The sequence below is a fragment of the Epinephelus moara genome, chromosome 2 (genome assembly GCF_006386435.1).
Source record: "Epinephelus moara isolate mb chromosome 2, YSFRI_EMoa_1.0, whole genome shotgun sequence".
Taxonomy (NCBI): domain Eukaryota; kingdom Metazoa; phylum Chordata; class Actinopteri; order Perciformes; family Serranidae; genus Epinephelus; species Epinephelus moara.
In genome coordinates, this window is record NC_065507.1 from 7753996 (window position 1) to 7770057 (window position 16062).

General features: G+C 43.8%; 1 protein-coding gene across 2 annotated transcripts in view; it reads left to right on the forward strand.

The window, feature by feature from the left end:
- The first annotated feature begins 2476 nt into the window (after window positions 1–2476).
- The window catches only part of numbl (NUMB like endocytic adaptor protein), an 83056-nt gene continuing 69470 nt past the window's right edge, over window positions 2477–16062 (forward strand). For both annotated transcript variants that reach the window (XM_050071342.1, XM_050071351.1), the window contains exon 1: window positions 2477–2782. The gene's annotated coding sequence lies outside the window, so the exon portion shown is untranslated. The remainder of the gene's footprint in view (window positions 2783–16062) is intronic.

The following is a 16062-nucleotide window of genomic DNA, read 5'->3' on the forward strand; positions in this document are numbered from 1 at the left end:
ACTGTTTATATTATATAGGCTGAACTGGCTGTATCATAATGGAACTTTACTGCTACTTATCTGTCTTAGGCTTTGGGACCGCTGGGACTCCACAGGAATGTTTACTGGTTACAGAAACCTTCTTGTGTTTTCTTGTTTTCATTTTTATTTCATTTTTTACTTTTGCAAATATGGTATCACTTTAATAATTACTAATAGGGCTGGAGCTAGTATTGTGGATATTTAAGTTAATCTAATATCTAACATTCAAGGTGAGTACAGAAAGACTTTGCTCCATCAGCAGATGAATTTTGAAAACAGCCTTGCAGATGCATCATTCGCTACAGCGATGCTTAAATGAGGTAACAAAAAGACATGTTTTTAAGTGGAGCAGACTTTGAATTTGACTCATTTCAAGCTAACAAAAGCAATGGATTCAGCATTCAATCACTGGTATTTTATTCTTGACAGCGTGTAGAGGGCTTTGAAACTAAATCTCAAAATTAAAATGCCTTTGGTCTTTGTACTGGGAAATAAAACTGAGAGTTTATATAATTAAATCAAATATGAACATATCAAATGATATGAAATGACTCCATTATATTTATACCATCAATGTAAAGTGATATTAAGGCTGAACACTTAATGGACCATAACCAGTATGGCATTATTAAATAGGATGCATTTATAAAAGCACCCTGAGCAAGGCACTGGTTCCTTAATTAACCTCCTGGGGTCTCATTTATAAACACTGCGTTTGCACAAAACAAGGCCTGAAAGAGGCATACACCTCTTTCCATGCCAAAGTTGTGATCTAAAAAACAGAATTGATTGGAGAAACATTGACCCGTGCTTATGAACTATTTGGAAATGGGAAATTGGCGACCCACATGTGGAAGTCTGATTGTCGAAATTGTCAAATATTTTTTGGTGCACGCCATGTCTGGCTTTCATCTGTGAGCCCCTGGTGCTGTTCACCCAGTGGGAAGCAGATGTAGAAAGTAACTGAGCACATTTACTCCAGTACTGTACTGCACATACAGTTTTGAGGGACTTGTACTTTACTTGAGTATCTATGCTACGTTCTACTTCACTCAAATACATTGTGGGAAATACTGTACTTCTTACTCCATTACATTTATCTGACACTGACAGTTACTAGTTACTTTAGAAGAATGGGTAAAACAAGAACTGAAAGATTCTTAGCTGGTTACAAAAAGCGTTTAGAAGCTGTGATACTTGCCACAGGGGGCGCTACTAAGTACTGACCATGCAGGGTGAGCAAACTTTTGCCTCAGGTCCTTTTCCCTTTTTGTTATTTTGAAATTGTAAGAGATTGACATTAAAAAGTAGTCTTGCTTAAAATATTGAAGAAATGTTTCACCTTTAACTTCATGCCTTTTGTAAATCGGTTCATCTACTTACTTAACTACTCATAGTGAACAAAAATTTGATCAGGGGTGCAAAGTACTTGAGTGTTGCAATGCTTTGCCTTATATGTTAATTTTAATTTCCTTTTAATATGTTTCAATTTATGTTTAACATATGCACCAAAAACCAAAGCAAATCCGTCGCAAGTGAAATCCTACTTGTTCATAAATCTGATTCTGATCCTGATTCTGAATAACATCCTCCTGAGACCCTGTGTCCTCATATGAAGACATCTCATTTTGGACCTTGTACTTAATTCTATGTAAATTAGACCTGTTGTCCTTGTTTGTGGACACTTTTTTGTGTCATCCAGTGGTAGTAAGGGCACGACACACTAGTCCATGTAAAAACAAGATGGCAGCCATCTCTGCCAAGTCGTTCTGCAGCCGATCTCGACACAAAAGTGGACACGGTCCAAAACTTGATCACATTTTATCGCTGAAACTTGTTTATTTATGACTGATGATGTTTATGGTTTGATATTGCAACAAATTAGATGCTGTTTATTAGGAAATACTCCTTTGAAGACATTTTGACTTCATTAGTGTTTTATAGGCTACTTATCAGGTCCTACTGAGCCCAAATAGTTTGGAGAAATTAAAAATGCATACCCAATAAAAGTTCAGGTCTCAGGAGGATATAACACTGGTTAAGAAAGCATTCTGCATGATGTAAAGACTAATTTTGATACTGTAAGTGGCCAGCATTTTGCAAACAGTGTGCTGCTGCTTCTGTACTTTTACTTTGGCATAGGCCTAATGTTGAATCCAGGACGTCCACTTGTAATGGAGTATTTTTAGACCATGATATTTCTATTTTTACTAAAGTAAAGGATCTGAGTACTTCACTGGCTGCAACTACCCTCCACAAACAGGACAGTTTCCATCATCACAGTGGCTAAAACACCGCACGGTGGCGCAGTGGAGCAACTGTAACCGAGCCCTGCTTTTCTTCTCTGGAAAACATCAATGGGAAGAGTGGATTTGCATGTCCGGCCGTCTGTGCCAATGGGCGCACTGGGAAGGCTGGGTTAGCGGGTGGAGCCGGGGGAAGCAGCCCAGTAAGTACACAGTCAACAACCAAAGCATCCGAGAGTACTACAGATACACCAATTTCACCGAAATCTCCTTAAGATCGTTGTTGTAAACCTTTATTTTATTTTATTTTATTTTACGTCCTATGTGTGTTTACGCGCCGACCAGGTTGGTTTGCGGCTCCACATCGCCTCCATACATCGCTTCCACAGTGCGGATGAAGAAGATTTTGTGAAATTACCCATTACAGATTATTCTTGTGTGTAATATATTTCTGTCCGGGGTCCTGGATTTACACAGAGGAGGAGCGGGGAGCCGATCATCCGTCGTTCTCTTGGGTGAGTTCACTGGATTCCCGTCAAATCTGGCATCCCTATTTACTGACACTTCCCAGGGTTATTCGGAGAGCCGGTATAATGTCTTTATAATGAATGAATCCGCAATTTAAGAAGTGTGCGATCCACTTGGGGATGACACTGAATGCTCGATGTGTGAGTTGTGGGGTGATCATAATGTTTGGATACAACTGCAACGCTTTTGGATATGGATCTCGCCACTGGGCCCATATGCGTGAAATGAATGAAATGTGGCAGCTCCAGCCTTTGATAGCGGTTTACATCCCTAATCCATAACGAAGGGGAACTAAGTATTCTAGTAGGACTCTGATCGGCTCTTACACACAAAACTACCAGCACACAGATAGTCTCAATGTGAATATTATCTTATAGGAATATTCTAATGATGCCACATATATAAAAAGCTTAAACTTTGCAGGCCTATAGCTGCTTATTATGATGCTTAGACCCCGATTGTTGTAAAGACTGCACCTTATTGCGTCATTATTGGCGTGGGAATGAGATAATGTGATATTGGCTGGTTGATTATTGGGTGATTATTGCTTCATAGGTTTGCAGGTAGCCTATTATCTCCAGGACAGCATGGCCACCGAAACACGCGCCCTGAGTTTGAATATGTAAGACACATAATTCTACCTGTCTGCAGCATCCTCTCTATCTCCCCCCGTTGCATCATGCTGTGGTGTTAATTGTGTCTTTTGGACTTGATTGCATCATGCTCAAAGTTCTTCAGGGCTTGTTATTATGTGTTGGGGGGGAGAGGAAAAAAAGTGCTGCTGCAGCTTCCTGTGATTTCTCCCACACTTCTTGTTCCCTGGCACAAATGGGAGACTCACAGAGCATGAGAGGAGGGGAAAAATGTTCGAGACTGCAGCTATAATGCACACATGCATTTACAACACTTGGCACATGCCTTCGTATATAGGCCCAGTAAATGCATGCGGCTCTATTGTCTGTGGAGCTCCATCTGTTCCATGACATGGCATTCCTCAGACAGCCAGTCATGCTGTTAGGGGGTGGTCTACCCTGACCCACTGCCTCCAGAGACAGAGGGGGAGAGAGAGAGAGAGAGAGAGAGAGAGAGAGAGAGAGAGAGAGAGAGAGAGAGCGTGTCACATGGGGTGTATTAAGAGTGTAGGTGCAGGGTTCAGGGTGTCTCAGCCCACAAGCCCTAGACCACCTGCATAGACAGCTCCCGGGCCAGGCTGGAGGGCAAGGTTTGGCCCAGGACTGGGTTTCCTGAAGCATTAAATTTGGCCTAAGATTAGGCTGGAGGTTGGCTAGGTTTGGTCTATAGCTGGGGCTAATGGGAAGCTAGATTTAGTCTTTAGCTGCAGCTAGAGGTCGGCTTGGCTTTGGCTAAAAGCTAGGTTAGTTAAATTGGTCTGGACCATACGCTAGATTAGGCTATATAGGCTAGGGCTACAGGGAGCTAGATGTGGTGTGGATATTGAGACTAAAGCAAGGCTAAGTTTGGTCTGGTTTTACAGCTGAGGCTAGAGAAAGGCTAAGTCTGGTCCTGGGGCTAAAAGTGGCCAGGTCTGGTTCAAAGTTTGGGTTAGCTTGTCCAGAGAAAGGTTAGGTTTGGTCCGGAGGTGGGGCCAGTGAGTGGCTTGGGTTGATCTTGGTCTGGGGCTGGAGGAAAACTATAGGTCCAGAACAGGGCCTATAGGAAGGCAATATTTGACCTGGAGCTGGGGCTGAAGGAGGGCTAAGTTTGGTCTGGAAATGAGGCTAGAGGATGGTTAGGTTTGGTCTAGACCTAGGGGCTAAAGCAAGGCTAAGATTGGTCCAGAACGGGGCCTACAGGGAGGCAATATTTAGCTTGGATCTGAGGCTTTGTTTGGTCTAGAAATGAGGCAAGAGGAAGGTTAGGTTTGGTTCAGAACTGGGGCTAAAAAGCATTTACTCCAGAATTGGGGCTAGAGAGGGGTTAGGTTAGGTCCAGACCGGGGGGCTAAAGAAGGCTAAGATAGGTCCAGAACAGGGCCTACAGGAAGGCAATATTTGGCCTGGAGCTGGGGCTGAAGGAAGGCTAAGTTTGGTCTGGAAATGTGGCTAGAGGAAGGTTAGGTATGGTGGAGAACTGAGCCAAAAAGAGCTATGTTTGGTTCAGAACTGGGGCTGGATGAAAGCTAAGATTGGTCCAGAACAAGGTCTACAGGAAGGCAGCCATTGCCCTGAAGCTGGGGCTGAAGGAGGGCTAAGTTTGGTCTGGAAATTAGGCTAGAGGAAGGGTAGGTTTGGTCCAGAAATGGGGCCAAAATGACTAAGTTTGGCTCAGAAAGGCCTAGAGGAAGGTTATATTTGGTCTCAAGCTGGGGATAGAAGAGAGAGGTGCCAGATTTTGAAGTCCAAACCAAGGGGCTGCTCGATATAAATGGGTTCTGATGTAGCTAATCAGTGTTGCAACTCAGTCATCAGAACTACAACATAATTACACCACCCCCATCCAAACAGTAGTGCACACACATAAATGCACACACTTACACACTCTCCATTTCCCCTCAGACCATTTCCCCTCTCCCACTGCTCTGATTGCTGCATTAGGACTTGGCTGTCTTTTGTTGTCCACACACACACACACACTTACACACACAAGGGGGAGGGTTGGCGCAGCTGAGACCACAATACAGCGTGGATCAAAGGTCATCCAGCTGGCCAATCACAGTGCTGTCTGGGTTGGCTGGTGGCGGAGGAGGGCGTTGCCCCCCTTTGTGCTGGTCAGGGTGGGTCTGCTAAACAAGCGGCTCCACTTCCAGCCCCGGCCCTGCTACTGCCGGCAGCCACACTGCGCTTCCTCAGAACCAGTCACACCGACCTCTGGACACTTTATTAGACTGCAGGTCAGGAGCCTGTCTAGTTAAGAGGAAGTGTTTTATTGGTTTATGACTGGATTTCTGGTTGGTAATCAGCTCCTCTTTGAAAACACGAGTTGTTGAGCCTTTACGGAGAAAGAAAACAAACACAAAAAGTTACAATCAAGCCGTAAATTATGTTTACAACCGCACTGTGGTATGTTATCAGAGATGACTGCTATGCTGCAAATTGGATGATAGTATTTAGAGGCTTCACAGTGTTCCATCAGTACTGTGCAGGTTTAATTTGTGTGTGTGGGTGTTAATGAATGAAACTAAACCCTGCAACTGAAACCTTTAAATTGACTACAGAATTCTATTTCTGGCAGTGTGATTAATTAAATAAATAGAATATGATAATGGGATTTAAAGCACTTTAAAGATGGTGAAGAGAGTGGAGACAGAAAGGGATGAGTGGAAAGAGGAAGTGCTTTAGAGACAGCAGGGTGCTGAGGAGGAGGACAGAGAAAGACAATCCAACGGATATTAGAAAGAGACAGAAAGAAAGTGAGTGACAATGTTAAAGAACAATAGAGAGATGGACTGAACAGAGCAGAGCACAAAAAGTGGGAATTAGCCAACAGGGACTCTGGAAACCATTTGTTCCCCAGTCGCTGTCTTTAATTTGTGGCAGAAACTCCTCTCCTCATTGGATGTGATCTTGTCAGTCTGCACAGAACCTCCGACACAGAAGATGTACTTGTCTTCTAAAATTTATGTCCACGTCATCCTGCCGCTCAGTCACTCCCTCACTCACACACTTCCAGCTCTGCTGTCTGATGCCTAAGTGCCTTCAGTATGTGCTGAGTGGAGTTATCTGATTTCTGCAGGCTAGTTAAATGCAACCACTCCTTTCCCCCCATATAGTTCCATTACTGCACACGCTAATGGCATACTCACAGTGTAAAGACATAGGCCTATTGTTCTGTGTGTGTGTGTGTTTGTGTGCATTGGATGCGATCTTATTGCCACCCATTATGTTGATCTGGATTGATAAATGATCGGAGCATTGGATTTGAATGCCTGTCTAGTGGACACTCATGTGTGAAGGCGGCAGTTTGGATTTTATTCTGTGTGTTTGACCATGCGTGTGTGTAGAGGGATGCTTACTGGCTTGTGTGCGTGTGTGTTCACGCCTGTTTCCCTGGCGATCAGCAGTTTATCCCTTTGCTTCAGTGACGTTTTTCTCTGCAGATAACAAGGAAAGTGGAAATGGGTCTTTCTCAGCAGCTCCAACTCCGAGTGAAGTGCTCATCGCAACTGATAACCGTCACTTTGGGTTGCGAGGGTTGCATTTTTTTGTCTCATTGGCGCCTTGATTTATTTTTCGGTGATGACCTATTTCAGCCTGTTTAGCAGTTGACGCTCAGATGCAACAGCTCGATGAGGGACTTGCGTGCAGAAAAGCTACAATGCTAAAAAAAAACAAGCCTCTGAAACACCACATCCCTCCCTCAGGCCCTGATCTGATCTATATCCTTTTTCCAAGCTTTTAGCGATGGCTTTGCTCGCTGCTTGTCAATTGTTTTCACATGGTTTGTCCCAAATTACACCTAACACCTACTGTGAACGTCCAATACAGAATGCATTTTACTCTGTACCTCCTTCTGCAGTGTGAACACACTTGTGTGCTGCCTTTGCAAGATTTCTAGAGGAAGTGTTGCCTGCCTACAGAGGAGGCTTAACACAGCCTCAGTGTGAGATTCATGGCAGAATTAAAGAATTACACAATAATTAATTATTTCTCCCCTCTGTTACTCCGCTGGTAACATTTGAGAGGAAAAACATGGAGTTTTTTCAGAAATATGCTTAGTTGCCAGTATGCATCCTCTATTGGGAAATTGAGGTAAGGAAATACATGAGTAAGGCCTCATAATCATTATTAAAGTGTCCTTGAGCAAGGCGCTGAGTCCATATCTCCTGTCTGATTATGTTTAGCTGTGTGAAAGTGTGGCAGGATACTAGAAAAACAGTATGCTTGCAACTATCCAGGGGTTAAAAGAAATCATGATCGCATTGTCAGGATTCTCCATCTGATCTATACATGGAGGTAAATGAGCCCAGATGGCCTGTCTTCAGTGTGATGCATCAGAGAAACGTTGGCGTTGTTATTTTCTAATATTGTGTTATTTACAGTACCCACATCCCACGTACGACGACTTTCCACCGCACTCTTCTGTTATTATTCAAAGCCTGCATAGTGTGTGAGTGCAGCTGAGTTTTGGTCTTACGGCGTGGAAAAAAACACTATTTAATACAAGGCCGGCTCCTCCGCTGCACTATTTCAGAGTAACGTCAAGGGAGGGAGATTGTTAGCGACAGACAGAACCCAAGTTAAATCTTCCAGAACACAGAGGGGCCTATTCACTGTGCTATGTGAAGAGTGGATAGGGAGAGAGAAAGAGAGGGGTGGCAGTGAGTGAGGTGGGGGTGGAGGAGCGGGGTGGCAACACTTAAGCGTTTTTTTATGGTTGATGGCGTGCATCTGTGCGGTGTGTGTTCTATAGCTGCACGGGCCTGTCTGAAGCAGTCGGAGACCCAGAGACAGTGAGGGATGGAGGACAGCTGATAGCAGCTCTCTGCTGATAGTGGACACATATAGGAATTAAGCTCTGTATGCACGTGTGTGTGCATGTGTGTGTGTGAGCCAGATAGAGAGGGACAAAGAGGGCAAGTTTCAGTTTATGTGGGAAAGCAGCCACAAGTTACCTCCAGGTGAAAAAAAGAATGAGTCATGGCAGAAAGCGGGTACATGCCTTCACTTTTGTTTTGGTGCACATGTATTTTGTGTGTGTCTGTGTGCATGTACTAGTAGTGACTGCTTATGCTCTGGGGTGCATGTGGCACAACCTGACAGGGCCGGACAAAACAAAGGTCGAGGAACACAACTGTGGATCAGACCTGCTTTTAAAGTCTACCCAGGGTGGAGGAATGAACTGGGGAAGTGATGGTGACTCAGGCGTTATTCTGCAGATATACTTATGAAATGTAAATTTAAGCAGTGTTTATTAGAGCTCCACCAAGAAATCGTCCAGACTGATAAATCAGCTGATATTAGCTTACTGCACTTGAGGCAATTAATCAGACTTTGCGCAGCTCCCTCTTGAGCCACAAAAAGCTTTACTTTTTTCCCACATATGCAGTAGTTCTCCCCAAGACCTGTAAACAGACAAGTTCTCTCCATACCTGTTTATATGTGCCATGCATATATAAAGAAATGATTATTGGCTGATATACTGTATGTCATTTCAGTGAGGAACACTTAAGTCAAAGAAAACTGTATTTCAATTTGCAGTGTTATATTTGGTGGTATGGCTCTGTTCTGGGGCCTCTCTGCCTTTCCTCGGGCCTATGCAGAAAGCCTCTTCCTACGTGGAAAGCCGGAGAGACCACACCTCTCTGCCCTTCCACGCACCTATGTGGAAAGCCTAAGGCAGAGAGAGCACACCCGTCTGCCCTTCCACGTGCAAAGGAGGGAAGCCTGAGGCAGAGAGAGCAAACCTCCCTACCCTTCCATGCGCTTACATGGAAAGCCTAAGGCAGGGAGAGCAGCAGCAAAGACCCCACGGGAACAGAACAGAGCAGTATCAATGACAAACAGGAATGACACTGATAAGTCAGATACAACATAAAAAGGAGGAGCTGGGATGGAGGGAGGTTGCAAAGCGGCTTACAGAGGAAGCAGCAACAGTAGGCAGGCCAGAGCAGTTTAAATAGGGCGCCCTGAATGAGGTTCACCAACTGGTTGCATAGAAAGGAATCATGTGATCTATCAGCTGACTCCCTCCCATCAGTCAGCTGCTCCATCAGTTGACTGGGCTGTTTGAGATCAGCTGATGTAGCCGGGATGTGAGCTGAGCTTGACATCATGTCCTGCCTGAAGTAACACTATGCTCAATTGTTGGATATTTTAAAAGCTCTTAATCTTATTATCAGTATGTATCAGTATTATTATAATATCCTGTTGTCTTTTCCTGATTTTAAAGGCTGCATTAAAGTAAACTGATGTGACTTTCTGAACTTACCAGACTGTTCTAGCTGCTCTACTGATTGCCTTTACCCACATAGTCATTATATCCTCTTTCCTGACCCTTTGTCCACCCTACATTATTGATCTATATATATATTGAGATATTGAGATATTTGGTCAGAAATACTGTGATATTATTTGATTCTCTCCATAAGCCCTGATTTATCACATTATATATTGCTTTCGTCAAGCTACTGTTTAATGCCCAATAAATTGATACACTGAGCTAACAGTTATTTAATAATTTAATACTAAAGTCCTCTATTGTTACTTATATGGCAGCAGCTACTTTGCTCAGCTGTTGTTCCAGAGCTATAAATCCTGGTAAAAGGATAAAGTTATTATTGGCTGATAAAAAGGATTAAAGGAACATAGTGCTCTTGATGTGTCGTTGCAGCAGTGTGTTGTCACAGTTTTATAAATGCATTAACTTTATAGTGATTTTCAGCAGGTCTTTGGTCACTACAGTAAATTACGGTCTTCAGTCAGGGGCGTCAGCGTGTGGCCCTAATGTGATCATGCAGTTTGTGATAGAGAGCAAAGATGAAACAAAGAAACTGAGAGAATCCATTTGGAAGCAACATCTTCCAACAACAAAATCACCTCAGGGGAGCACGCTGACCAAATAAAACTCTATTGCCGGACATCAGTCACTGCTTTGTCCCAGGAAATGTGAAGTTCACTAGTAGTTTCTTTTCTTCAGTTTTGGTGACAGTTGCTTTCGGAGAATTGACTCCCCCTGCTTAAATCCATCACTGATGCCAGGGTAAAACAAGGAATCCTTTGTTTTTCTGCCTCACAGACTCCTACAGGTTGTTCTTGTAAAGTTGACTGTAATCCAGCTGTAAAAATGACTGGTTGAGGGACCTCCTGTGAGCAGCATGTGTTATATTCTGTGCTGATCAGTTTGGGGCTCTCCTCCTGCTACAGTATGCTTGTAAAACGTAGAGTGATGCCACAGCGAATGAGCCAGCGAGGCTTTCGGTTTATAAAACATTCTGTCTGTTTACCGGTGCTATGACTCATGGTTGCTATGGCGAGGCGCTCTGACAGCAACGCAGCTGATTAGGAGCATCTGACTCCACATGACTGTACTCCTTTCCTCTCTCTGCCTCCATCGGTCCAACCCTCCTGGGTGCTGCCCCTTTTCCTATCTTGCTATCCTTCCATCAGTCTGTTACCACTCTCATCTTCTCTATATCTCTGTTTTCTCAAATTGCAGGTGTCATTCGTCTGTTCTTTTACTCTGCTCCTTGTTTCATTGTGTGTTTTGTACCTTCTGCTTCTCCTCCGGTCCCTCGCTTTGGTTCTGCCGCACTCAACAACCTTTAATATACCTCATATAGATTTTCTTATCGCACCATCGCCCTTCACTGCTCCTCTGCTCTCCTCTTTTCTCCCACTCTCCTCTCAGTCCCAACGCTCTGTCTGTCTTTCTATGGTGGCCAGCTGCATGCCAGATGTGGTCTACTCTCCCAGCTGTTGGCATCATGGTTGTGAAGAAGAGAGGAATGAGATGGGAATGATCCCTCATGAAAAACAAGGCGTAGTAAATCCTCATAGTCCACGAGAGAAGCCTAAATATGTAAAAATAGCAGGAAGAAGGAAGGAAATATATAACATAAACACACCAGAATAGCCTGGTACAGGAGTTTACAGTAATATCCTGCCATGCCGTATGGGATTTAAAAAACTGATTAGCCATGTAAGACTTAAAAGACACAAATCACAGACACTGTAGTGAGTACCACAGACAGACTGGGAATCCCTATAGGAACATATAGTGATGGCACAGATGATAAAAATGCCATTAAGCAGTGTAAGGTCACTCTTGAGTACCACAGACAAACTTTACCGTAAGACCCTTTTATGAGGCTCGCATTCATTAGAAACCACATAAAAGAGATGCACGGGAACATGCAATAACTCAGCAAGAGGCAACGTTTTCAGTAAAATCCACAGTTTGATGAGGCAGATTTTTTTGAGTTTGAGGAAAAGAAGGAAGGAAGCAGGCTGAATCGTGAGCAGGGACACAAGAAATGGAGGGGTAGAGCAGCGGAGGAGGGGAAGAGGAGGGGAAGAGGAGGGGAAGAGGAGTGTCGCCGTTGCTGAGTGAAAACATATCACCCAAAATGTCACCTTTCAGAAACTCAAAATGAGACCAGCGCTTAGAGAAAAGTTTCACCTTCACAGCCCGCGTTCCTCCCTCCCTTAAAGCAATAGTTTGACATTTTGGGAACAGCGTTTACTCACTGTCTTGACAGGAGTTAAATGAGAAGATTGATACCACCCTCATGCCTGTCCACTGAAACTGATGACACAGCCAGCAGTGGGTTAGCTGAGCTGGTAGCAGGCTGAACCAGTTGTACATGATACCACTACCTTCACCCTATCTTAAAAAACAAATAAAGTATGAGTAAGTTAAAGTACTTTAAACTGGCCGACCCTGAGACTACAATGACTGCCAAAATGCAAGACCAAACGCCAGGTCGGAGTATCACCATTACATGTAGAGATGCACAATGATGGATCTTTTGCTGATATCCGATATGCTGATATATTACAACTCATCTGACAGATAACCAGTTCTGATGTTGCTTTAATCACTTTTTTCTCTACCTAATTTTAGTGATCATCAAGTCTCTCCTGTAGTGGAATTAACATCATATAATGCATGCATACTTTTATCGTGATGGCCCACCAGCAGATGGAGACATGAAATACAATACTTTTCAATATAATATTTGTTCATTGTGTGAAATAAGAAAAAGCATATTGGCCGATTCTGATTGTTCATTTTAAAGCTGATATTGAGCTGATGATGTGCCGATATTATTGTGCATCTCTAAATATATGACTAATGGGTAGAGCAGACATAGGTGTGACCGGTGTCTGATTATACTTCCATCGGCATTTAGGTGAGCCTTCTTGATGGCCGCTGACCCTTTTTGTCTTTTCAATTCCTCAACTGGTATGACATGAAACTGAGACTTGGATTTTTGTTCTTGTTAGTTGTACAACCAGTCACATAGCAGCTCTTTGGCATAGTGGCACATTGATGTTGTGAAGAAAACAATTTTAATTTGCCATTTTATAGAGTATTTCTCTGCACTGCTACAAGTGGCACTGGAAGTGAAATTTCCCCCCATGCCATAGTCATGTAGCAGCAACGGTTCGGAACTTTGAGAATATCTTGTTTGTTTATTACAAAAACCAAGGTGTAAAACTAACAACTTGTTGACGGGGCCAGGCTCGCTGTCTCTTTTTTATGCTAAGCTAAACAAACTGTCTATTCCTTGGAAAGTTCTATGTTTTCATCAAGTATTTGACATTTCTTAAACAAACAATTCAGAAATGTGTAGGAGGGTCATGTAGGCCACAGCAAACATTTCAATCAGGAGAGACAGGAAAATGAAGTAAAGATCATATTTAATACAGGATATGAGTGTACAGATTAACAGATGATTTGTGCTGAGTAAGATTTAACAGAGGTCATTGGTGCTTGGACACCAGAGGAAGATACTTTGTGATCGAGGGACATCTGAGCAGCAGCAGGATAAATCCCCCCATGGAGTCCAGACACTGATGGTAGTGGTGGTGGCTGATGACTCTGAGGCTGCTGACTGCTGAGGCTGATGAATCCGTAAAGACTGGGTGGTGATGGGGAGGTGGAGGGCGCGCACGATGGCAGCGAGAAAGAACTACGGCAGAGAAGGAGCCATATTTAAAATGAGGAGCAGTAAGATGATAGGCTGGCAGAGAAGGTGTGTCACTGTGCTATTAGTTGATTGTGAATCAGCTGATGACTCAATTGACCTACCCAGACAATGATACCTTGAGATAGTAAGTGAGCCTGAGCATGAAAAGTATCGTCTTCCTGACTGAACTTTCGCTAGAGCTTCATTAGTATTTTTTGGGGGGCTGAAAGGAGGCTAGCCTCGGCATAGTTGCTTTCTAACTTGCTAAAAAGGCACCGTCCAGAATGTCTTCCTGTCTCAACTGACCCCGCTCTCCCCTATTAGCTAATGTACTTGTGACTTCCTTTGAACTTGGACTCAAAACTGTTTGCAACACAAAATTTCCTTTTTCCTGGGGCTCACAATCCTTGACAAATTGTGTGTATTTGCCTGAAATCATAAGAAATAAGCTGTAACATACTGTCTGCTATGTTCTCAAAAGAGAATTGAATGAAGTGTGAGGCATTGTAACAAGGTAGAAATCTGAAAAATGAGTCCGGGGGAATCCAAATGATCCCAGCTGGTTTTTAAACGACAGCAGCTATTTGCCGGGGCAGATGGATGAGGCTGGAGGCCAAGAGGAGAGAGGTGAGGAGCCATTGTAGGCACTGAAGAGATGGACAGAGCAGAGGGAGAGATGAAAGGAGGGAAGATGGAGGAGGGAGAGGTGTCTTGTTTCGCAGGCGAGCTGCAGCAAAATGCCACGGCCACTGTGAAAAAAAGAAACAACCATGGAGATTGTTGATCGTGTTGTTAACATTTAGAGTGGATTGTTCCTGTCGTGACTGCTCAGAAGGCTGTGAGGCAAATACTTTGTGAAAAGGGCAATAGAAAGCAATATTTTGATTGATTGTGGGTCATTACACCAGAACCATATTGGACTATATACAGCTAATAAGCAGTGCCTGACCTGCAGACCTGTTCTCTACACTGAGCTCTTTCCCTCCTCTAATTTTTTATAATCCTCCGTGTCTTTCAGTTTCCTCTCAGCCCTCAGTTGTTAAAAACCTCCCTCTGTCTTTTCTGTTCAGCTCTTTATCTTTCTGTGTCCTCTCCCTTTCCTCTCAAAACATCAATTTCTTCATCTATCTCACTTTCTCCCCCTTCTCTCTGTCTGCCTCTCCCGGTCAGGGGAAGTGGCAGTCGCTGCCTGCTGGATCCCAGAGGAACAGACCAACCTTTGTCTTTCTGCACTGTAGGAAGATGAGGAGCCGGTCCGCCCAGTAAGCCCAGCAAGCCCAGTAGGGGATTCAGGATTTGTCTGTGTTGAGCCAGCCACCCAGAACGCTTGTAAATCAGCCAGCCACTCAGGCCAAGGCCCTCCCGGGCTGTATAGCTAGCTATCCAGTCAGTCAGGTATTATGTTAGGCAATCTGGACTATTGGGAAGAATGGATGGGAAAGCATGATGCAGACGGAGACAGACAGACCGCAGACCTTGGTTTAATGTTTTCCAAGCATAACCAAAATGTGCAATGACTTGTGAACAGAAGCACTGCCATTCAAAAACTCCCCTACTTACTTGGACATAATCCAAAGTGTGAAGTTATTGCGGTCCAATTTATTACCTCATGCTATAAAGTGAGAGCAGCCAGTGGGAACTGTCAGATGTTTTACAATGCTACATGACATTATGGCACTCGAGTACTACCTGTTTTTGAATTTATTTCACCTACTGAATGTCATTAAATCACATCTTTCTTTCTTGACTGTAAGCAGCTTATTGATACCTGGGGTGTGACAGGGCGGAGCAAGATGTTTTAAACATTCAGAGCTCAGCTTGAGTATAGGGGGGTTGGGGGTATGCTCCCCATTTATGACAGCTTAGAGAGCATGGTCTCATTCTGAAGTTGTCGAAATCCAGGTCTTGGGCAGTGACTTGAGGCGCCAGAAACCACCGAAAATAGGTGTCCTTTAACATCGGCATGATATGTGGCCGGTTGCCATTATAGTTTAACAGTGCCCGGTGGCATCAGGGGGAAACACGGCAGGACAAGGATGAAAGTTAAGGTGGCAAAAGTCCGAGTGGTGGTGGACTTTCACCCGAGGGAGTGGTGTTCGCATCCCGTACGATTCTAAAGCCAAACCCTGTTCTTTGTTCATAAACCTAACCACGTGTGTTTGTTGCCTAAAGCTAACCATGTGTTTTTGGTGCTAAAGTAAAAAAAAAAAAGTCAAATCATGGTGTTTTACTGACGTAGTGCGTTTATTTTGAAAGAGACTGCATGTAAACTTTAAATTTCCTGTAAAAATGGAGGTGTATCTTGACAGAAGAGAATTTGACATGGTGCCCCAGAACGTCAACAACCAATGCACTTAGGGTACCTTGCACGTCATATGTGGACGTGTAAAGTCCATGACCAAAACATCGATATGTGACGAGGTCGAAATGTGAGAACATGATGGCTTAGTGCGCAATTTTTCAAAGCATTTGACTTAATAGAGTGCTTAAAAATCTGTACATCATTTGGTAGTCTCGCCACCAGACAATCAGAGATCTCCGCCTTCTGATAGTCTGGGGACACTTCTTTCTAAAGTGTGTTTAACACACCGGCGAAAACGGCCGGCAACAAAGCAACGCCTTTTGCATTTTTGAAAAGGACACGCCCTCCCGAAAATGTGCGCTCCCCCTTTTCTC